Source organism: Hevea brasiliensis, chromosome 3, assembly GCF_030052815.1.
Source record: "Hevea brasiliensis isolate MT/VB/25A 57/8 chromosome 3, ASM3005281v1, whole genome shotgun sequence".
Taxonomy (NCBI): Eukaryota; Viridiplantae; Streptophyta; class Magnoliopsida; order Malpighiales; family Euphorbiaceae; genus Hevea; species Hevea brasiliensis.
Window position 1 is genome coordinate 32,649,387 of NC_079495.1, and position 26,206 is coordinate 32,675,592.

A 26,206-nucleotide genomic window follows, 5' to 3' on the forward strand; every position below is an offset into this window, starting at 1 on the left:
AGCAATAAGAGTTTGACATAAACCATGACTCTAGCTAGAATCAGGATTTTGTAACGGAGAGATTTTAGTGCATGGTATGCATGATCAAGGTTCATGAATTAGGGAATAATTCATAATTAATTGGGTAGTTTGAAGGAGTAAAAGCATGAAAATTGTTCTTTGGAGCATTGAATTACAAAAATTTTCTTCTAGGGTTACATGCATCATACTGAAAGAGCCTAAGCATGAAAATTATTAGATTAGAACATTGAATTCAAAATTTTTCTTCTAGAGTCTCATGCATCATGCAAGATTTATTTTGTACCTAATTGATTTCAATGTTTAATTGCATATTAAAACACTTTTAATATGTATTTGGATCTACATTTGCCATTTAAGATTTTAGAATTAACAAATTAATTCATTAGAAGCCTAGATTAATACAAGAACATGTGCACTAACCTTTTTGATGCACTGCAGATGTGTTTGGTACTTTTGTGAAGCACTTAGGACCCCAATGTTATCCCTCTAGCTTGTCCACACCAAGATCACCAATGGCAGCCCCTTGAACAGCTTGTCAAGCCTTTCCAACCAATTAAAAATAGGGATTTGCCTTTAGAGAGATTGTAGATGTATATAGGACACTAGAAACAATTTCTAGCAATTTTAATATGATGGGCAATTCTCTTTGAATTGATGAGAGATGAAGAAGAAGAGAGGAAGAAGGCTTCAAGGGTGGCGGCACCTCTTTTTAAAAATCAGAATGTTATGTTATTATTTCATAACATCACATTATATAATTAGGTCATCACTTAAAACCCTTGCCACATATCATCCCTTGATTGTAGGAACGGAAGCGTGAAAAACACAAGTTTATACCATTGAATTCAAAAATTTTCACCTAGGGTCACATGCATCATGCAAGATTTATTTTTATCTATTTGATTTCAATGATAAACAACATATTAAAACTCTTTTAATATGTTTTTTGATCTGTATTTGCCATTTAAGATTTTAAAATTAATCAGATTAATTTTAGAACCCCAGATTAAATCAAGAACGATTACACTAACCTCTTGATGCACTGCAGCGTGTCTGCGCCTTTGAGATTCATCTTCAGCACACCAGATGTTGTCCCTCTAGCTTGTCCACACCAAGAACACCTATGGCAGCCCTTAAATAGCTTCTAAAGCTTTTTCTATTAATTAGAAATTCAAGTTCTGCCTTTTAAGAGATTAGAGATGTAAACAGGACACTAGAAACAATTTCTAGTGTTCTTAATTCAAGAGATTGATGGCTAATCTCTTTGAATTGATGAGAGATGAAGAAGAATAGATGAAAAGCCTCAAAGTGGCGTGAAAAATGAGAGGAGTGGCTGCTGGTTACTTTTACTTTTCATAACAACACTTAAATAGCTAGGTTAACACATTAAACCCTTGCCACATGTCACCCTTTGATTAGCTCTAGGTTTAAGTGACCCAATCACATTATGCCAAGTGTCAAACCTATATTTAATCTTGATTTTAATCATCTTATATGATTAAAAAGCATTTGGAAAGCTTATGTGTAATCCCATGTGTCACCATCTTATGGTGCCACGTGTCACACTGTGAAATGACCAAAATGCCCCTGTGTCTTAATTTTGAGTTCTTAACCCAAAATAATTATTTCTTCTTCTAATTAATTTATATCAAATATAAATTAATTAATTAATCTCTATTAATTAATTTCTCATTAATTAAATTCATATTTAAACACTTTAAATATAAATTTAATCTACACTACACATCCAATAATCTAGATTTGGTCTCAAGTCATGCTAGGGACTTTGCAATTTATTTGCAAACCAAACCTATTTATTTAATCAATTAAACTCTTTAATTAATTAATTAAATCATATTTAAATAGGTGATAACTTGTGTACATGTGTGACTTACTAGGCTCATCACTAATTGGCAATGAGACATGATATCAACTCTTAATATCATCAGAACTCTTTCTTACCATAAATGATTTCTCTAAATCATTTTATGCACCTCATAGACCATGGTTAACACCTAGCATAGCATGCCATGGCCACCCAATTAGTAATAAGGTTACCTTAAATGAACCTCTAATCATATGTTACCATGCACTAGAATCTCTCTGTTACAAAATCCCAACTCAAGCTGAAGTCATGGTTTATGTCAAACTACGTTTGCTATGAATATTATGTTCTCTTTTAATTCCAGTTTTTGATTAAAAAGATTTTCTCATCAGAAACTCTTTTCTGAATAAATCTATCTGTCCTGGCTAGGAACTTGAAACATCAAGAACAATTAAATGAACATAGGATTTTATTTCTATTTACTTAGAGGAACAGATTCCATCTTGATCAATACCTACCTCCATATATAACTAGTAGGAGCTAACAAATGCCCATATACCCATACATAGTACAAGTATGAAAGCAGTATCAAAGTCAAACTACCTATATACAAGATAACTGTGCTATCTCAGGTCTAAAGATTATATGCACTGATATGATTTATGACGAAACATTGACAAGAGCAAACTCCATGTGCTTATCATAAGTGTCACTGGTTCGGCCTACTTATCATTTATAAGTGCCTATCATGTTTGTTATATGGCATGAGACTCACCATTCCATCTTATTTATATCTCATATAAATAACTTGGGAACAAACATAAATACAATCTTTCTGGATAAGTCATGTCTTTATTATGAAGTATCCTCGATTGTGAACTTATTTATGATACTTTGTGCTAGAAATATTATCACTCATATTCTTAACAACTTAAGAATAATATTTCTTACAAAATATCAATGGACCTTTTCTATTACACATAAATATATTATGTAAATGGAAAAGTGGAAATGCCTTTTATTAATAAAAATATGTACAAGATACATACTAAATGATATGCTCTAGGACATACTACTAACAATCTCCCACTAGCACTAAAGCCATTCATTACAATATCTTAGACCTATCTTCTCATGATGTCGGTCTAACTGAGATTGTGACAAAGGCTTAGTGAATGGATTAGCTGGATTTTTCAGGATGTTATTTTTCTGCTTGGCTATATCGCCTTGCCCAACTATATCTCTGATAATGTGGTAGTGCCTTTCTATGTGTTTGGATTTTGGGTGAGACCTTAGTTCCTTAGCCTGTATGACTGCTCCATTATTGTCACAGTGTAGTGGAACTGCTGACTCAATGGAAGGAACTACTGTAAGTTCTGTCACGAACTTCTTTATCCAAACAGCTTCCTTTGCAGCATCTGATGCAGCAATATACTCAGCCTCTGTAGTGGAATCTACAGTCGTGCTCTGTTTGGAACTCTTCCAACTGACTGCACCTCTATTACAAATGAACACATATCCAGAGGTAGACTTTCTATCATCGATATCTGATTGGAAATCAGAATCAGTATAACCATCCAATTGCAAATCTCCACCTCCATAAATCAAGAATAAGTCCTTAGTTCTTCTCAAGTACTTAAGGATATTCTTGATGACTATCGATGTTCCAAACCTGGATTAGATTGATACCTGCTAGTCAAACTAACAGCATATGCGATATCCGGCCTAGTACAAAACATTGCATACATGAAACTTCCAATAGCCGAAGCATATGGAATCCTGGCCATCTTATCTCTTTCTTCAGGTGTCTTTGAAGACATCTCTTTAAAAAGGTGGATACCATGTCTCACTGGTAACAATCCTCTCTTGGAATCAAGCATGTTAAACCTCTTTAACACCTTTTCCAAGTATAGACTTTGAGATAAACCAATTATTCTTTTCGCTCTATCTCTATAGATGCGAATCCCAAGAATATAGGTTGCCTCCCCTAAGTCTTTCATGGAGAATGTATTTGACAACCATACCTTTATAAATACAACATACCCGTGTTATTACCCATAAACAATATGTCATCCACATATAAGACAAGGAAAGTGATAGCACTGTCACTAACCTTCTTATATACACATGGCTCATCCTCATTTTTGATAAAACCAAAGGATTTAATGGCTTCATCAAAATGGATGTTCCAACTCCTCGAAGCTTGTTTCAACCCATAAATGGATCGCTTTAGCTTGCATACCTTGGAACCATCTTGGGATTCAAAACCCCTAGGTTGTTCCATGAAAATGTTTTCTTCAATGTATCCATTGAGAAAAGCTGTTTTGACATCCATCTGCCAAATCTCATAATCATAGTATGCAGCTATTGCTAATAAAATCCTAATTGATTTAAGCATGGCAACAGGCGAGAAAGTCTCCTCATAGTCGATTCCTTGTCTTTGGCGAAACCCTTTCGCTACTAGCCTTGCCTTATAGGTCTCTACCTTTCCATCAGAACAAATTTTTCTTCTTGAAAACCCATTTGTTCCTTATAGGTATAATATCTTCAGGTGGGTCAATAAGATCCCAAACTTGATTCTTATACATGGAATCAATCTCGTATTTCATAGCATCAATCCATTTTGAAGAGTCTATATCTGATATAGCTTCTTCATAAGTAAGTGGATCATCTCCATGATCTACTTCTTTATGAGTAGACAACTCTTGTTCTTTTTCATGAAGAAAACCATATCTCACTGGTGGGTGAGATACCCTGGTTGTTCTACGAGGAACAGTTGTAGATGTTTCATCAACGGGTATAGGTTGACTAGATGGATCTATATCCATCTGATCTGTTGGTTAGTCAGAATTCTCCAATTCTAACTCTATTTGCCTTCCTATGCCTCCTTCTTGAACAAACTGTTGTTCAAGAAATGTGGCATCTCTACTTATCACAACCTTTTGTGAAGTAGGCAAATAAAAATAATATCCAAAACTTTCTTTTGGATATCTAACAAATCGACCTTTTTCTGATCTGGTCTCCAATTTATCAGTGTTCAGCTTTTTGATATAAGCTGGACAACCCCAAATCTTAACATGCTTAAGACTTGGTTTTCTTCCATGGCATATCTCGTAAGATGTGGAAGAAACTGATTTTGATGGAATCCTATTCAGAATATACAAAGCTGATTCTAATGCAAATCCCCAAAAGAAGATTGGCATATCAGTATAGCTCATCATACTACGTACCATATCCAATAGGGTACGATTTCTCCTTTCAGATACACCATTCGGTTGTATGCGTTCTGGAGGAGTCAGCTGAGAAACAATGCCATGCTCTCTCAAGTATTCATCAAATTTAGTACTCAAATATTCACCTCCACAATCTGATCGAAGAGCTTTAATACTCTTTCCTGTTTGATTTTCTACTTCAGATTTAAATTCTTTGAACTTTTCAAAAGATTCATGTTTGTATTTCATCAAATACAAATACCCAAACCTTGATTTATCATCAGTAAAGGTAATAAAATAATGAAAACCCCCTCTAGCCATTTCTTTAAATGGACCACATACATCAATATGTATTAGCTCCAAAATATTTTCAGCTCTTGGCCCTTGTCCAACAAAGGGTGATCTAGTCATTTTGCCCTGAAGGCAAGATTCACAAGTTGGAGTAGGCTCAGAGCCCAATGAGGATAGAATCCCCATTTTCTCCAGTTTTGCAATCCTATCTTCTGCAAAATGACATAACCTTAAGTGCCAAATATATTTTAAACTTGAGTTGGTTTTCACCATGGCATTTCATTCTTTTAGATCACTTGCATTCAATTTGTGTTTGTCATTATTATCCAAATAATAAAGACCATTATTCATATAACCCGAACCAACATATTTATTTCCAAAATAAATATAGCAAACATCATCTGTGAACTGAAATTCAAAGCCATTTCTAGTCAAACTAGATATAGAAATGATGTTCTTAAAAGCATCAGGTACATATAAAATATTATCTAAACACAAAACATGTCCAAACATGTAAAAGGATTTAGATCCAATGGCTAAAGCTTTAACAGTTGAGCCATTGCCAATCCAGACTCTAATATCTTGAGAACACAAGCTGCTACTGTTTGCTAGTTCCTGCATATCATTAGAAATGTGAGAACTGGCACCAGTATCTAAAACCCAAGCTGTAGATGAACTATGAGTATCATCGAAATCTAAATAACAAGATATGGACATATCATCCGAAGGTGTATCCTTCTTGTCCTTCAGAGAAGCAAGATACTCTGGGCAGTTCCTTTTCCAGTGCCCATCCTTTTGGTAGTGGAAACACTTTCCTTTGCCTCCATCAGCTTTAGTCTTCCTTTTCTGTTTAGCTATTTTCTTGGAAGGACCAGGAATCTGAGGTTTCTTTTTCTTATTGCCCTTCTTCTTGTTGGACTTTCCAGTAGAAGAAGACGCAACCAAAGCTACCTCTTTTCCTTTATTGCCTGGCATATTCTTTTGGGCAATAACCAGCATGTTGAGTAAACCAGCTAAGGTGCATTCCTGTGTAGTCATATAGAAATTTGTCACAAAATTCCTAAAAGACTCAGGAAGGGACTGAAGGATCAAATCCGTCTGTAGTTGGAAATCCATGTTGAAGTCAAGATGTTCCAACTGCTCAATCAGCAGAATCATCTTGTGGACGTGATCCCCAACATTTTGTCCCTCATACATCCTCGTACGGAATAGCTGTCTAGATATCTCATACCTAGCATTCCTGCTGTGCTCACCATACAAGTCTTGTAGGTGAAAGAGGATCTCACTCGCACTCTGCATGTTCTCTTGTTGCTTCTGTAACTCATTACTCATGGAAGCAAGCATGTAACACTTAGCTCTCATATCATGCTCCTTCCACTTGTCCAAAGTTTTATGTTCCTCTTGTGTGGCCTCTAGAGGTAAGGGACTAGGAACATTTGAATCTAGAACATATCCTATATGTTCAAGGTTCAGGACAAGTTTCAAATTTCTTAGCCAATCAGACAGATTAGGTCCTTTCAACCTATTGTGATCAAGTATGCTTGCAAGGATATTGGATGGTGGTGGTTGTTTTGTGCTCATTTTTATCAGAAAATTAACTGCAGAAAATAACCAGATTAATTAGTAAATGTATCATGTAATTAACCAAAATGATTATGGTCTTTTAATCAAATTGTTCCTCCCACTAACTTAGCGAATCCTGCACTTCCAAAGTAGAAAACGGAAATCCTAGTTGGATGGATTTCTAGTGGGTGATTGAATTCTTATAATTCTATTGATCATCCTCAGGTACATCCATTATTGGAATTACAATAAACTATAAGTGAGCAACTCCTTGCCCATCACATCTCATGTGAGGTTCAATCCTTTACCTAGCCCCTAATGCTCAAAATCTCAGGTACATCCATTATTGACTTATCTTGCATTAGTTAAGTTGATCCCATTGAGCTAGTAATTATGCAAATAATTTTAATGTCCTCAGGTACATCCAATATTGGCCACCAAACCATTTACATATTTACAACATCTCATGCTTAACAATTATTCTTAAGAAAATCTCTTAAATTAATTGCATCTTATGCAACTATTTAAAATTTCTTAAAATAATTGCCCCAATTGAGGGCCTATGTTATAATTACTTTAATTATAGCATTTCCAACTTAATCATTTGTTTGGAAGATTTTATGGTCATTCTAATTACTATTAAGGTCTCACTTTGCACATTATCCAATTAGCATGCAATATCATATAATAGCATACATTCCCATACATCTCATGGATAAGCAATAAATATGTTATGATCATGGACTTTCTAAGTGATTCAATTCTGAGCCACCAAGAATTGAATCAGGGCATTCCTAGGTGCATTTCATTCATTCATTCATTTTATAAGAGTTGCTGAAGGAGTACATAATCAACACTTGATCTTGAATTCCTCCCACTAGTCCCACCAATGCTCTTGACCTCCTTGAACTTCTTGTAATCCAATATTACATGGTAATCCTTGGCATACCAAGGCAAATTTATAAGAACTTAAATAAATGAAATTACAACCCAAAAATTATTACAAACTTAATAATACATGCCCAAAATTAATTAATTAATTTACAATCCCAAAGAAACATAAAAGAAATAAATCCAATCACATTGGTCTTTTATAGTCCATGATCATCCATCATGCATACCACTATTTAACAATTAAATAAAACATACATGCTTAAATTAAATTGAATATCTAATATTCAACTTAAAAATCCATATTTGAATATGATTCAAATATATTTAAAAATTTAGATTTGAATCTCATTCAAACAAATTTAAAAATTCATATTTGAATCACATTCAAACATTTTTTAAAAAATCAGATTTAAATATGATTCAAACAACTTTAAAAATTCAGATTTGAATCACATTCAAACAACTTTTAAAATTCAGATTTGAATCACATTCAAACAATTTTTAAAATTCTGATTTGAATCATAATTTAATTGTGTGATTAAAATTATTAATTAAACACGTTAATTAGTCAAAGAATAGGCCTTAGATCATACAACAATTGCAGAATTAAAATCCAACCTTGCGCCACCTTGAAGAACCATTGTTACCGCCACCAATGGTGGCTTCACCTTGTGTGCCGCCACACATTCATTGCAACCAGCAATGGATCAATCATCTCATGATCAAATCACACAATTAAATCATATAATCAACAATCTAAATGGCAAATATAGTGGCTCTGATACCAATTGTAGGAACGGAAGCGTGAAAAACACAAGTTTATACCATTGAATTCAAAAATTTTCACTTAGGGTCACATGCATCATGCAAGATTTATTTTTATCTATTTAATTTCAATGATAAAAAACATATTAAAACTCTTTTAATATGTTATTGGATCTTTATTTTCCATTTAAAATTTTAAAATTAATCAGATTAATTTTAGAACCCTAGATGAAATCAAGAACTATTACACTAACCTCTTGATGCACTGCAGCGTGTCTACGCCTTTGAGATTCATCTTCAGGACACCAGATGTTGTCCCTCTAACTTGTCCACACCAATAACACCTATGGCAGCCTTTGAACAGCTTCCAAAGCTTTTTTTATTAATTAGAAATTCAAGTTCTGCCTTTTAAGAGATTAGAGATGTAAACAGGACACTAGAAACAATTTCTAGTGTTCTCAATTCAAGAGATTGATGGCTAATCTCTTAGAATTGATGAGAGATGAAGAAGAATAGATGAAAAGCCTTAAAGTGGCGTGACAAAGGAGAGGAGTGGCTGCTGGTTACTTTTTCTTTTCAGAACAACACTTAAATAGCTAGGTTAACACATTAAACCCTTGCCACATGTCACCTTTTGATTAGCTCTAGGTTTAAGTGACCCAATCACATTGTGCCAAGTGTCAAACCTATATTTAATCTGGATTTTAATCATCTTACATGATTAAAAAATATTTGGCAAGCTTATGTGTAATCCCATGTGTCACCATCTTATGGTGCCACGTGTCACACTGTGAAATGACCAAAATGCCCCTGTGTCTTAATTTTGAGTTCTTAACCCAAAATAATTATTTTTTCTTCTTCTAATTAATTTATATCAAATATAAATTACTTAATTAATCTCTATTAATTAATTTCTCATTAATTAAATTCATATTTAAACACTTTAAATATAAATTTAATCTATACTACACATCCAATAATCTAGATTTGGTTTCAAGTCATGCTAGGGACTTTGCAATTTAATTGCAAACCAAACCTATTTAATTAATCAATTAAACTCTTTAATTAATTAATTAAATCATATTTAAATAGGTGATAACTTGTGTACGTGTGTGACTTACTAGACTCATCACTAATTGGCAATGAGACATGATATCAACTCTTAATATCATCAGAACTCTTTCTTACCATAAATGATTTCTCTAAATCATTTTATGCACCTCATAGACCATGGTTAACACCTAGCATAGCATGCCATGGCCACCCAATTAGTAATAAGGTTTACCTTAAATGAACCTATAATCATATGTTACCATGTACTAGAATCTCTCTGTTACAAAATCCCAACTCAAGCTGAAGTCATGGTTTATGTCAAACTCCATTTGCTATGAATATTATGTTCTCTTTCAATTCTAGTTCTTGATTAAAAAGATTTTCTCATCAGAAACTCTTTTCTGAATAAATCTATCTGTCCTGGCCAGGAACTTGAAACATCAAGAACAATTAAATGAACATAGGATTTTATCTCTATTTACTTAGAGGAACAGATTCCATCTTGATCAACACCTACCTCCATATATAACTAGTAGGAGCCAACAGATGCCTATATACCCATACATAGTACAAGTATGAAAGCAGTATCAAACTCAAACTACCTATATACAAGATAACTGTGCTATCTCAGGTCTAAAGATTATATGCACTGATATGATTTATGACGAAACATTGACAAGAGTAAACTCCATGTGCTTGTCATAAGTGTCACTGGTTTGGCCTACTTATCATTTATAAGTGCCTATCATGTTTGTTATATGGCATGAGACTCAACATTCCATCTTATTTATATCTCATATAAATAACTTGGGAACAAACATGAATACAATCTTTCTGGATAAGTCATGTCCTTATTATGAAGTATCCTCGATTGTGAACCTATTTATGATACTTTGTGCTAGAAATATTGTCACTCATATTGTTAACAACTTAAGAATAATATTTCTAACAAAATATCAATGGACCTTTTCTATTACACATAAATATATTATGTAAACGGAAAAGTGGAAATGCCTTTTATTAATAAAAATATGTACAAGATACATACTAAATGATATGCTCTAGGATATACTACTAACATTGATTGCATCTTAATATTAATTGACCTAATCACATTAAGCCAAGTGTCAAAGCTAGATTTAATCTTGACTTTGATTACTTTGCATGATAGGAAAACAAATGGCAAGCTTATATGGTACCATATGTCACCATCTCGTGGTGCCATGTGTCACCCTGTGAAATAACCAAATTACCCTTGTGTTGTAATTTTGAGTTCTCAACCCAAAATATTATTTCTCCCCTTCTATTCAATTTACATCAAACATAAATTAATTAATTAATTAATTTCTATTAATTAATTTCTCATAATTAAATTCATATTTAAACACTTTAAATATAAATTTAACTTATGCTATACATCTAATAACCTAGGTTTGGTTTCAAGTCATGCTAGGGAATTTGCAGTCTTTTTGCAGATCAAGCCTATTTAATTAATCAATTAAACTCTTTAATTAATTAATTAAATCATATTTAACTTGCTGATTATCTTGTGTATGTGTGTGACTCACTAGGCTCATCACTAATTGGCAATGAGATATGATATTAACTATTAATATCAACAAAACTCTTTCTTACCATAAATGATTTCTCTAAATCATTTAGGCATATCATAGACCATGGTTAACACCTAGCATAGCATGCCATAGCCACCCAATTAATAATAAGAAATACCTTAAATGAAACTTTAATCATATGTTAACATACACTAGAATCTCTCTGTTACAAAATCCCAATTCGAGCTGGAGTTATGGTTTATGTCAAACCCCATTTGCTATGAATATTATGTTCTCTTTTAATTCTAATTCTTGATTAAAAAGATTTTCTCATTAGAAACTCTTTTCTGATTAAATCTGTCTGTCCTGGCTAGGAACTTAAAACATCAAGAACAATTAAATGACCATAGGATTTTATCCCTATTTACTTAGGGTAACAGATTCCATCTTGATCAACACCTACCTCTATATATAACTAGTAGGAGCCAACACATGCTAATATACCCATACACAGCACAAGTATGAAAGCAGTATCAAACTCAAACCACCTATATACAAGATAACTGTGTTATCTTAGGTCTAAAGATTATATGCACTGATATGATTTATGACAATGCATTGACAAGAGTAAACTCCACGTGCTTGTCATAAGTGTCACTGGTTCGGCCTACTTATCATGTAGAAGTGCCTATCATGTTTGTTATATGGCATGAGACTCACCATTCCATCTTATTTATATCTCATATAAATACCTTGGGAACAAACTGTTAGTAGTATGTCCTAGAGCATATCATTTAGTATGTATCTTGCACATGTTTTATTAATAAAAGGCATTTTCACATTTTCGTTTACATAATATATTTATGTGTAATAGAAAAAGTCCAATGATATTTTGTTAGAAATACTATTCTTAAGTTGTTAAGAATATGAGTGACAGTATTTCTAGCACAAAGTATTATAAATTAGTTCACAATCGAGGATACTTCATAATAAGGACATGACTTATCCAGAAAAATTGTAAATCATGTTTATTCCCAAGTTATTTGTATGAGATGTAAATAAGATGGAATGGTGAGTCTCATGCCATATAACAAACAAGATAGGCACTTGTACATGATAAGTAGGTTGAACTAGTGACACTTATGACAAGCACATGGACTTTACTCTTATCAATGCATTGTCATAAATCATATCAGTGCATATAATCTTTAGACTTGAGATAGCACAGTTATCTTGTATATAGGTAGTTTGAGTTTGATTTTGCTTTCATACTTGTACTGTGTATAGGTATATGGGCATGTGTTGGCTCCTACTAGTTATATATGGAGGTAGGTGTTGATCAAGATGGAATCTGTTACCCTAAGTAAATAGGGATAAAATCCTATGTTCATTTAATTCTTTTTGATGTTTCAAGTTCCTAGCAAGGACAGATAGATTTAATCAGAAAAGAGTTTCTGATGAGAAAATCTTTTTAATCAAGAACTAGAATTAAAAGAGAACATAATATTCATAGCAAATGGGGTTTGACATAAACCATGACTCTAGCTTGAATTGGGATTTTGTAACAGAGAGATTCTAGTGCATGGTAACATATGATTATAGATTCATTTAAGATAAAACTTATTACTAATTGGGTGGCAATGGCATGCTATGCTAGGTGTTAACCATGGTCTATGAGGTGAATAAAATGATTTAGAGAAATCATTTGTGGTAAGAAAGAGTTGTGATGATATTAAGAGTTGATATCATATCTCATTACCAATTAGTGATAAGCCTAGTAAGTCATACACATACACAAGTAATCACCAAATTAAATATGATTTAATTAATTAATTAAAGAGTTTAATTGATTAATTAAATAGGATTGGTTTGCAATTAGATTGCAAAGTCCCTAGCATGGCTTGAAATCAAATCTAGGTTATTGGATTTATAGTATAAGTTAAATTTATATTTAAAGTATTTAAATATGAATTTAATAATGAGAAATTAATTAATAGAGATTAATTAATTAATTTATATTTGATATAAATTGATTAGAAGAAAAGAAATAATTATTTTGGGTTGAGAACTCAAAATTAAGACACAGGGGTATTTTGGTCATTTCACAAGGTGACATGTGGCACCATGAGATGGTGACACATGGCACTACACATAAGCTTGCTATATGTCTTTTAATCATGTAAGATGATCAAAGTCAAGATTAAATATAGGTTTGACACTTGGCACAATGTGATTGGGTCAATTAAACCTAGAGCCAATCAGAAGGTGACATGTAGCAAGGGTTTTAAGTGGTGACCTAGCTATATAAGGGAAAGGATGAAAAAAAAAAAAAATACAATCTGCTCATTCTTACAGAGGTGTCATGTTTACATCTGTAATCTCTCAAAAGATAAAACCTAATTTTCTAATTGATTAGAAAAGCTTTATAAGCTATTTAAGGGGCTGTCATTGGTGATCTTGGTGTGGATAAGCTAGAGGGACAACATCTGGTATCCTAAGTGCATCCCAAAGGTGCCAAACACACTGCAATGCATCAAAAAGGTTAGTGCACTTATTCTTGATCTAATTTAGGGTTCTAATGAATTAATCTGATAATTCTAAAATTTTAAATGGCAAATGTAAATCCAAAAATATATTAAAAGAGTTTTAATATGTTGTTTATCATTGAAATAAAATAGATAAAAATGAATCTTGCATGATGCATGTGACCCTAGATGAAAAATTTTTGAATTCAATGATATAACTTGTGTTTTTCATGCTTCCGCTCCTTCAATCAATATCATAGCCACTATATTTTCCATTTAGATTAATGATTATATGATTTAATCGTATGATTTGATCATGAGATGATTGTTTCATTGCTGGTTGCAAAAGAAAAAGTGGCGGCATGCTTGTGCACCACCATGGTGCGCATGGTATGTGCACCACCATGGTGCGCATGGTAATTGATGGGTGCTGTATATGCAAGTGTTATATGATCTAAGGCCCATTTTATGTCTAATTAAACTGTTTAATTAGAAATATAATCACACAATTAAATTTGTTTGAATGTGATTTAAATCTGAATTTTTAAATTTGTTTGAATGTGATTCAAATCTAAATTTTTAAATTTATTTGAATGTGATTCAAATCTGAATTTTTAAATTTGTTTGAATCATATTCAAATCTGGATTTTTATATTAAATATGAGATATTCAATTTAATTTAAGTATATATGTTTTATTTAATTGTTAAATAGTGTTATGCATGATGGATGATCATGGATTATAAAAGATCAATGTGATTGGATTTATTTCTTTTATGTTTCTTTGGGTTCTAAATTAATTAATTAATTTTAATTTATTTTTAGGCATGTATTATAAAGGTTGTAATATTTTTGGGGTTGTAATTTCATTTATTTAGTTCTTGTAAATTCGCCTTGGTATGCCAAGGATTACTATGTAATTGGATTGCAAGAAGATCAAGGAGGTCAAGAGCATTAGTGAGACCAGTGGGAGGAATTCAAGATCAAGTGTTGATTATGTGCTCCTTCAGCAACTCTTATAATATGAATGAATGAAATGCACCTAGGAATGCCCTGATTCAATTCTTGGTGGCTCAGAATTGAATCCCTTAAAAAGTCCATGATCATACCATATTTATTATCCATGAATGCAATAGATGTATAGGAATGTATGCAAGTATATGATATATGCATGCTAATTGGATAATGTGCAAAGTGAGGCCTTAATAGTAATTAGGACGACCACAAAATCTTCTAAACAAATGATTAAGTTGGAAATGGTATAATTAAAGTAATTATAACATGGGCCCTCCATTGAGGCAATTATTTTAAGAAATTTTAAATACTTGCATAAGATGCAATTAATTTAAGAGATTTTCTTAAGAATAATTATTAAGTATGAGATGTTGTAAATATGTAAATGGTTTGGTGGCCAATATTTGATGTACCTGAGGACATTAAAATTATTTGCATAATTACTGGCTCAATGGGATCAACTTAACTAATTCAAGATAAGTCAATAATGGATGTACTTGAGATTTTGAACATTAGGGGCTAAGTAATGTAACACCCCTAAGTTCGGTAGTGCGTTCTACTGTTCCGGTAACTAGTGTTGTCCGGACAGCTAGAATGCCTAGAACTACACTTCGATATGAGTGAGGAGACATTAAATAATGAAATACAAGAAAAGAAAATACAGGAAAAATAATAGTAAAAAAATGCAACTAAGTTAAGCGAGCCGAGAACCCTAGCGATGGGTGACCGCACCGGGAAGTCACGACGTGGACCGTTGACTAGCCCTGGACCGCGGGGAACCCTGGAAAATATTGTTAAGACTTAAAGAGACACCTATTGAAGTATAAATATCATAAGAAATATTAAAGAAAAATTAAATAATTAGTACAAAGAAAAGTGAGAAATCGAAAAATGGACAAAACCCGGTGTTACTGAAAAATCGGGAATGCAACCCGAACAGGGGCATTGTGGTGATTTGATACCCCGAGTTGTCTTTTGACCTAAATGTCCATTAAAAATAAATAATATTACACTTGGAAAATATAATGAAAAAATTAATTTAGTGGTACCTAATGTAAATAACAAAAATGGAGTGTAAATGGAGTAATTATCACTTAAAACTTATTAAATGATTATCCTAGCATGAGTGGAGCACTATGAGAATTAAAAATTCACTAAGTGGGCAGATTACTCCACTAATGTCTTGTTCTTCCTCTCAAATCCTCACTTTGCCGAATTGAATTTTCTCTCCATTGTCCACCATGGCCACACCGTGCATGCAAGCTCCACTCCTAATGATCAAGCCACAATTTCTCCAATTGTTCTTCATTAAACTTGTTCTACACATCATGGGCAGCATGTAGGAAGCAAGAAAAAGAAGTTTTGGTGAAGATTTAAGAAGTCTCATCCATAGATAAGTTTGAGTTTTTGAATATTACTTTGTTAAAGTTTGTAAGCATGTTATGGGTGTTTGAATTATGAAGAAATTTTTGAGGTTTGATGTTGAATGGGAATGTGTAATTTTGGCAGCCATGGAAATACCTTGAAGGCAGGTTATTTGTGCTTGTAAATGGTGAATTAAATGATTGATTAAATGTATATTGTGTAGGAAATTGTTTAGGTGATGTATACTTAGTATATGTAAATGTAAAATGAAATTTAAAGCTTGGAAAGTAATGGAATGTAAGTGTACCATTGTGGCAGTTTGCTAACCCTTGAAGAATGCTGGAATTCATGCTTGGTTTATGGAATAATGATGTTAAAATGTGTTAGTTGTTATGGCAGTTTGAATGTATGTATAGTGGTGTGAAGGTTGAACATGTGAATGAGCTTGGTTATGGAGTTAAATTGTTGTAAATTTAGTTGGGCAAATTCTGCACTTGTTGGTGCACATTGAATGTAATTGTAAGCTGCCAAAATGACCTATAATGTGTTGTGAATTATGTTTAGGTCATGGTACAACCAGAATTAGTTTGAATGTTAAGTTTGGTAAGTGTTAAAAGTGATGTTTGATATGTATGCAAGAATTGCAATAAGGCAGTTTGTGTTTTAGGCCTATAACTTTAAGTGTGTGGCTCCAATTGGTATGAGACCAATTGGAGGTGAAACTAGGCACAAAATGTGCCAACTTTCATGAAGGAAGCTTGCCAAAATTCTGCTTGCAAGGTAGCTTGAAAAATGATCAAATCCGGATTAAGTGCAAATGAGGCCTGAAAATTGACTATTTGGGCAGCAGTTAGTGTTTAGGCCATAACTCACACAAAACAGGTCCAATTGACCTAAAATTTTAACCATGAATAGTTAAAACCCATATCTACAAGTCTTATGAAGAAAAAAAAGCCCATAAATGACCATACGTAAGTCAAACGGCTTGCACAAGTTCGGGTCCAAAAACTGGCTGAACCTAAAATGACCTAAAGTGACCTAAAATGACCAATTTTGGTGCAATTTGACCAGCAATAGTAAAATGACCATAACTTGGCCTACATAACTCAGAATGACCTGAAATTTTGCCCCACATTCCATAAGACATAGATCTACAAGTTTGTAGTTTTGATCAAAATCCGAAAACGGAGGGAACTAGGTCGTCCGGCTAGGTCAAACTAGTATCCCGGAATCCAGCAAATCGCAAGAAAATGCAGTATACACGGAAATGAATTTGGTAACATGTACCAACCCTAAAAGACTATCGAATGTGACATATTAATGACATTAAAACCTAGATTACCTAGAATGTACCAAGGGTCGACATAGTAGGTTGACTAAGCGAATAAATGAATTCAGTGAATTAATTATCAAACATTATCGTTAGAGACAGTTTAAATGAGTACTGAAACAATTCAAATTGTGTTTCTCAGTTAGCAAAGACTCAGGGAGGGGAAGGAAACACTGAGTCAGAGCCAAGAGACAGTTATTAGAGGTTTGTGCACAATAAGTATTTCTTTTGAATTTTTCAATTGAAAAAAATTACGATTATTTATATGTTATTGTTTTAAATTGTGTTTGTGCACAATATTTATTTCTTTTGAATTTTTCAATTGAAATAAATTATGATTATTTGTACGTTATTGTTTTAAATTGTGTTTGTGCACAATATTTATTTCTTTTGAATTTTTCAATTGAAATAAATTATGATTATTTGTACATTATTGTTTTAAATTGTGTTTGTGCACAATATTTATTTCTTTTGAATTTTTCAATTGAAATAAATTATGATTATTTGTACGTTATTATTTTAAATTGTGTTTGTGCACAATAAGTTTGACTTCTCATTTTCTACTTAAAAATTTAATTCAACATTATAGTTTTAAATTGTGTCTGTGCACAATACCTTTTATATTCACTGCTTTTACTAGAAAATTTATTTGGAGAAATGAGTTATGAATAATTTTTTATTATTTTGGCTTTGGGAATCTTATTTGAAAATTTTTGTGTTGCCTACTTTGCAAATGGAAATTTTGAGATAAAATGTGATTTGGGAATTGTATGAAATATTGTGATTTGGAATTGTTTTGATTCACACTTGGCATGGCACTGTTATTCTATTCCTCCCTCTTTGACTTATCAGTCTGGGGTGAGTGTGATTATGTTCCTCCCTCTTTGACTTGCCAGTCTGAGGTGAGTGTGGATGAGTACTCATTATTCAGCTAGCTTCCTCCCTCATTGATTTCGATTATTGGGGTGAGTGTGTCTTGTCGTAGTGTACAACACGGCATGTGTGGAAAAAATTGTGTCATGGCTTAAATTATGTTATCGATTGGCAACATTGTATTATTCAGTTATTTGATTGAATTGTGTTATTGATTTGCAAAACGGTATTATTCAATTACTTGATCAAATTTGTGTTAGATGAATTTTGTAAATTGTGAAATGGAATTGTGAATTATTTGATTTGTGAACTGTTAATAAAAGATTTATATATCGCATTTCAAATTGTTATTGTGCACCACTGAGTAAATTTTACTCAGCGATAGCTTTTCATTCTTTATCGCAGTAGACAGATCGAGCGTGAGACTAGGCTGCTAGCACATTCAGCGAGAAATCATCGGGTATATTGAGTATACCATATTCTGTATTTTATATTGTAATGTATATTCACTGTATGTATATAGTGTTCTTGGTTTTGAGCAGTTGTAAATTAAAATTGTACATTAAAGTTGTAAAATAAATTATGAGTTATTTGGACTTGTAAAAATTGTATTATATTTCTTGTATCTCAGTCTTTGAAAAATTATTGTGGATTTGTGTTGAATTATGCTAGAGTTTGAGATTGAGAAAAATATTGAAGTGCTTTTTACAGGTTTTTGAAGAACTGTTTTATCCAAATTACGGAGGGCACTCTGCCAAAATTTTTTTACAGAAATTACTAATAGTCTAAATGTGTTAGTTAATTCACCTCAGTTCAAAAAGGTTTTTAACACCTGTAAATAGTGCTCACCACTGTAAAAGAAGTAAGAAAAGTTTTTGAAAATCCCTTGTAGTGTATTTAATGGGTTATCAGTAGGCGAAGTTGGTAATTCATTAGGTATACTACGGGATCATGTTATGCCTTATAGAGGGGTAGGGTGTGACATGTTTTAGTGATATCAGAGCTAGTTTTTTTAAATTCTATTTTCACATGTTACTTGAATATTCTTTCTTCATAGTACAACTGCTCAATATCATTGTCTGATACATACAGTACATTACATTATAAATATGCACTGATAGGAGGAAATCTCCTTATGTTATTTATTTAGGAGGTCTAAGATCATCGCATTGACTATGGAAGAGGGTGATCGTTCAGTCGATCAATCTATAGAGGCTGAGGTGCAAGGGGATGCCCCAGCCCTGCATAATGTCAGTGGTTCAAAGACACTCGTAATCTTCGCAGTTCCTCGCCAATGGCTCAAATGCAATGTTCCAACAAATGGTCAGTAATGTGCCTACTCAAGCCCCAATACGACACCGGTGGTACAACCACACGATCTTACGCTAGACAATATGACAAATTGATGAAATATGGGGCTACAGAGTTCAAAGGGACAGTAGATCCTCTAGAGGCAGAACAATGGTTAGAAAGGATGGATAGGGTATTCAAGAAAGCTGCCGCATGCAGGAGCTCAGATTTGAATACTCAGTATCTTTGCTACAGGGGGATGCTTATGATTGGTGGAAAACCATTCCCCACAGTTTGGTAGAACCTGCAGTGCTAACCTGGAGTGACTTTCTCAGGGAATTCAGACAAAAATATGTCCCTGATGCTTATGTAGATCAGAAACTGCAAGAGTTCCTAAGTCTGAAATAAAGGAGTAGATCGACGGCTGAATATGAAAGGGAATTTTTCCGCCTGAGCAATTATGCAGTAAGTCTACTTTCTACCAGTAGGGAGAGATGTAAGAGGTTTGAAACCGGCTTGAAGCCTAGTATCAGATTACAAGTGGTCGGATTCAAACATAACAACTTCTCTGAACTTATTTCTCAAGCACTAGAATTAGAAAGAATTGAATCTAAAGCAGCTTCTGAGAAAAAAAAATCAGAGAAGACAGAAAAAGAGGGAAAGTCAGTAGAACAGAGTTCTAGTGGTCTTACTGGAAAGAGGAAAAACTTTGGGGGATACAACAGAGATAGTAAGAAGTCCGGTAGAGATAGATCTTCTGGACAAAAACCACCTCGATCCGATCAGCAAACTCAACAGAAACCCAAGAATGCGCTGTCATATCGACTTTGTGAAACTTGTGGTAAACCACATAGTGGGGTATGTTATAGAGCCGTAGGAGCATGTTTTAACTGTGGAGAGACTGACCATTTTGCTAGGGATTGTGTAAATCCAGGTCGTTCTGGATCATTTACTACACCAAAGGGATCAACCCAAGTTTCTACCCCAAAGAGTTCACCATCAGTTAGTAGAGGCAAAGGTAAAGGTAAGGGTAGTACACCTAGAAGTCAGAGTATTGTGAATCAGCCAAAACAGGGTGATGCTCCAGCTGGAGTATATGCTATACGGCAAAGAGAAGAGACTTAGACTTTTGATATTATTGTTGGTACTTTCTCAAATAGTAACTAAGATATATATATGTATTGTTTGACCTGGGGTCTGCATACTTTTATGTTAGTGTTAGAACTATATGTTCTATTGTTATTCCTTTACAGGGGAATAAATTTTGATGCATTAGTGATTAGCCCTTTAAAATAAGGATTGTGATAATAAGTGAAATTATTTTTGAAAGAGTTTATTGGCGAAAAGTATTTTCTAACTCACCATAAATTATAAAGCTAATTGGCAAGCCTATTTAATGTAAGGCAAGAGGATGTAAAAGTAAGATGCAGTAATGGAATTGCTCTAGATGAGGGTAAGGATGTCACTGTTAGTAATTGTTAATGGATATTGTAATCATAATAAGTTCGGGATATTAGTGAATTCGAAAAGGATAAAAGATAGGAAAATTTGATCTATTGGGATGTATCGTAGTAACTATGCAATGTTCTTCATGTTTATACCGTAGTCGCAGACACAAGATCGACTTGAGATTATTGTATAGAGCTACGTACTATCCGATAGTACACCTAGATAAGAATAGTTGCCAACGGCATCTGTTTTGGTATAGTTATGCCATGAAAGTATTTAATTGTTAGAAATAAGTTTGAAATTCCTACTTAGGGATCTAAAACTCAAAGGTTAGAATATCGAAAGGTTATAGTTCAGTACAAAAGAAAGTAAGTTATAGAATATTGACAGATAAAAAGAGTTATGGAAGTAAAAATTCGAACAGTTGGTTCAAATATAACAAAGAAATGTTACGAATGTGAGGAAGATTATGGACTAGAATGGTCAGAGGACCAATGACTAGATAAATGATTCTAACATGACCTCAAGGGTCATTCAAGAAGGAACATGAATCGAAATATTAGACAGGACAATAGTAAGAGAAGATTGGTGTTATACAAACAAATTAAATGTTGTATTAGATTGTTAAAAGTCTTATACAAATTCGAGAGAAAGAAGATTATACGATCATATAGAAAGGAGAAAATAAATGTATGACTATTGTAAGATGGCTATTGGGAAAAATTTCATGGACGAAATTTATTTTAAGGGGGGGAGAATTGTTACACCCCTAAGTTCGGTAGTGCGTTCTACTGTTCCGGTGACCAGTGTTGTTCGGACAGCTAGAATACCTAGAACTACACTTCGATATGAGTGAGGAGATATTAAATAATGAAATACAAGAAAAGAAAATACAGGAAAAATAATAGTAAAGAAATGCAACTAAGTTAAGCGAGCCGAGAACCCTAGCGATGGGTGACCGCACCGGAAGTCACGGCGTGGACCGTTGACTAGCCCTGGACCGCGGGGAACCCTGAAAAATATTTTTAAGACTTAAAGAGACACCTATTGAAGTATAAATATCATAAGAAATATTAAAGAAAAATTAAATAATTAGTACAAAGAAAAGTGAGAAATCGAAAAACGGACAAAACCCGGTGTTACCGAAAAATTGGGAATGCAACCTGAACAGAGGCATTGTGGTCATTTGATACCCCGAGTTGTCTTTTGACCTAAATGTCCATTAAAAATAAATAATATTACACTTGGAAAATATAATGAAAAAAATTAATTTAGTGGTACCTAATGTAAATAACAAAAATGGAGTGTAAATGGAGTAATTATCACTTAAAACTTATTAAATGATTATCCTAGCATGAGTGGAGCACTATGGGAATTAAAAATTCACTAAGTGGGCAGATTACTCCACTAATGTATTGTTCTTCCTCTCAAATCCTCACATTGCCGAATTGAATTTTCTCTCCATTGTCCACCATGGCCACACCGTGCATGCAAGCTCCACTCCTAATGATCAAGCCACAATTTCTCCAATTGTTCTTCATTAAACTTGTTCTACACATCATGGGCAGCATGTAGGAAGCAAGAAAAAGAAGTTTTGGTGAAGATTTAAGAGGTCTCATCCATAGGTAAGTTTGAGTTTTTGAATATTGCTTTGTTAAAGTTTGTAAGCATGTTATGGGTGTTTGAATTATGAAGAAATTTTTGAGGTTTGATGTTGAATGGGAATGTGTAATTTTGGCAGCCATGGAAATACCTTGAAGGCAGGTTATTTGTGCTTGTAAATGGTGAATTAAATGATTGATTAAATGTATATTGTGTAGGAAATTGTTTAGGTGATGTATACTTAGTATATGTAAATGTAAAATGAAATTTAAAGCTTGGAAAGTAATGGAATGTAAGTGTACCATTGTGGCAGTTTGCTAACCCTTGAAGAATGCTGGAATTCATGCTTGGTTTATGGAATAATGATGTTAAAATGTGTTGGTTGTTATGGCAGTTTGAATGTATGTATAGTGGTGTGAAGGTTGGACATGTGAGGAGTTAAATTGTTGTAAATTTAGTTGGGCAAATTCTGCACTTGTTGGTGCACATTGAATGTAATTGTAAGCTGCCAAAATGACCTATAATGTGTTGTGAATTATGTTTAGGTCATGGTACAACCAGAATTAGTTTGAATGTTAAGTTTGGTGAGTGTTAAAAGTGATGTTTGATATGTATGCAAGAATTGCAATAAGGCAGTTTGTGTTTTAGGCCTATAACTTTAAGTGTGTGGCTCCAATTGGTATAAGACCAATTGGAGGTGAAACTAGGCACAAAATGTGCCAACTTTCATGAAGGAAGCTTGCCAAAATTATGCTTGCAAGGTAGCTTGAAAAATTACCAAATCCGGATTAAGTGCAAATGAGGCCTGAAAATTGACCATTTGGGCAGCAGTTAGTATTTAGGCCATAACTCACAAAAAACAGGTCCAATTGTTCTGAAATTTTAACCATGAATAGTTAAGACCCATATCTACAAGTCTTATGAAGACACCAAAGCCCAGAAATGACCATAAGTAAGTCAAACAGCTTGTAAAATTTCGGGTCCAAAAACTGGCCGAACCTAAAATGACCTAAAGTGACCTAAAATGACCAATTTTTGGTGCAATTTGACCAGCAATAATAAAATGACCATAACTTGGCCTTCATAACTCAGAATAACCTGAAATTTTGCCCCGCGTTCCATAAGACATAGATCTACAAGTTTGTAGTCTTGACCAAAATCCGAAAACTGAGAGAACTAGGTCGTCGGGCTAGGTCAAACTAGTATCCCGGAATCCAGCAAATCGCAAGAAAATGCAGTATACACGGAAATGAATTTGGTAACATGTACCAACCCTAAAAGACTATCGAATGTGACATATTAATGACATTAAAACCTAAATTACCTAGAATGTACCAAGGGTCGACATAGTAGGTTGACTAAGCGAATAAATGAATTCAGTGAATTAATTATCAAGCATTATCGTTAGAGACAGTTTAAATGAGTACTGAAACAATTCAAATTGTGTTTCTCAGTTAGCAAAGACTCAGGGAGGCGAAGGAAACACTGAGTCAGAGCCAAGAGAGAGTTATCAGAGGTTTGTGCAAAATAAGTATTTCTTTTGAAATTTTCAATTGAAATAAATTACGATTATTTATATGTTATTGTTTTAAATTGTGTTTGTGCACAATATTTATTTCTTTTGAATTTTTCAATTGAAATAATTTATGATTATTTGAACGTTATTATTTTAAATTGTGTTTGTGCACAATATTTATTTCTTTTGAATTTTTCAATTGAAATAAATTATGATTATTTGTACGTTATTGTTTTAAATTGTGTTTGTGCACAATAAGTTTGACTTCTCATTTTCTACTTAAAAAATTAATTCAACATTATAGTTTTAAATTGTGTCTGTGCACAATACCTTTTATATTCACTGCTTTTACTAGAAAATTTATTTGGAGAAATGAGTTATGAATAATTTTTTATTATTTTGGCTTTGGGAATCTTACTTGAAAATTTTTGTGTTGCTTACTTTGCAAATGGAAATTTTGAGATAAAATGTGATTTGGGAATTGTATGAAATATTATGATTTGGAATTGTTTTGATTCACACTTGGCATGGCACTGTTATTCTATTCCTCCCTCTTTGACTTATCAGTCTGGGGTGAGTGTGATTATGTTCCTCCCTCTTTGACTTGCCAGTCTGAGGTGAGTGTGGATGAGTACTCATTATTCAGCTAGCTTCCTCCCTCATTGATTTCGATTATTGGGGTGAGTGTGTCTTGTCGTGGTGTACAACACGGCATGTGTGGAAAAAATTGTGTCATGGCCTAAATTATGTTATCGATTGGCAACATTGTATTATTCAGTTATTTGATCGAATTGTGTTATTGATTTGCAAAACGGTTTTATTCAATTACTTGATCAAATTTGTGTTAGATGAATTTTGTAAGTTGTGAAATGGAATTGTGAATCATTTGATTTGTGAACTGTCAATAAAAGATTTATATATCGCATTTCAAATTGTTATTGTGCACCACTGAGTAAATTTTACTCAGCGATAGCTTTTCATTGCTGTCGCAGGTAGACAGACTGACAGGGCAGCAGACTAGGCTGCTAGTACATTTAGCGAGAAATCATCGGGTATATTGAGTATACCATATTCTGCATTTTATATTGTAATGTATGTTCACTGTATGTATATAGTGTTCTTGGTTTTGAGCAGTTATAAATTAAAACTGTACATTAAAGTTGTAAAATAAATTATGAGTTATTTGGACTTGTAAAAATTGTATTATATTTCTTGTATCTCAGTCTTTAAAAAATTATTATGGATTTGTGTTGAATTATGCTAGAGTTTGAGATTGAGAAAAATATTGAAGTGCTTTTTACAGGTTTTTGAAGAACTGTTTTATCCAAATTACGGAGGGCACTCTTCCAAAATTTTTTTACAGAAATTACTAATAGTCTAAATGTGTTAGTTAATTCACCTCGGTTCAAAAGGTTTTTAACACCTGTAAATAGTGCTCACCACTGTAAAAGAAGTAAGAAAAGTTTTTGAAAATCCCTTGTAGTGTATTTAATGGGTTATCAGTAAGCGAAGTTGGTAATTCATTAGGTATACTACGGGATCATGTTATGCCTTGCAGAGGGGTAGGGTGTGACAAGTAAAGGATTGAACCTCACATGAGATGTGATGGGAAAGGAGTTGCTCACTTATAGTTTATTGTAATTCCAATAATGGATGTACCTGAGGATGATCAATAGAATTATAAGAATTCAATCACCCACTAGAAATCCATCCAACTAGGATTTCCATTTTTTACTTTGGAAGTGTAGGATTCGCTAAGTTAGTGGGAGGACCAATTTCATTAAAAAACTATAATCATTTTAGTTAAATACATGATACATTTACTAATTAATTTGGTTATTTTCTGCAGTTAATTTTCTAATAATAATGAGCACAGAACAACCACCACCATCCAATATCCTCGCAAGAATACTTGATCAAAATAGGTTGACAGGACCAAATCTATCTGATTGGCTAAGAAATTTGAAACTTATCCTGAACCTTGAATATATAGGATATGTTTTAGATTCAAATGTTCCTGGTCCCTTACCTCCAGAGGCCACTCAAGAGGAACATGAAACTTTGGA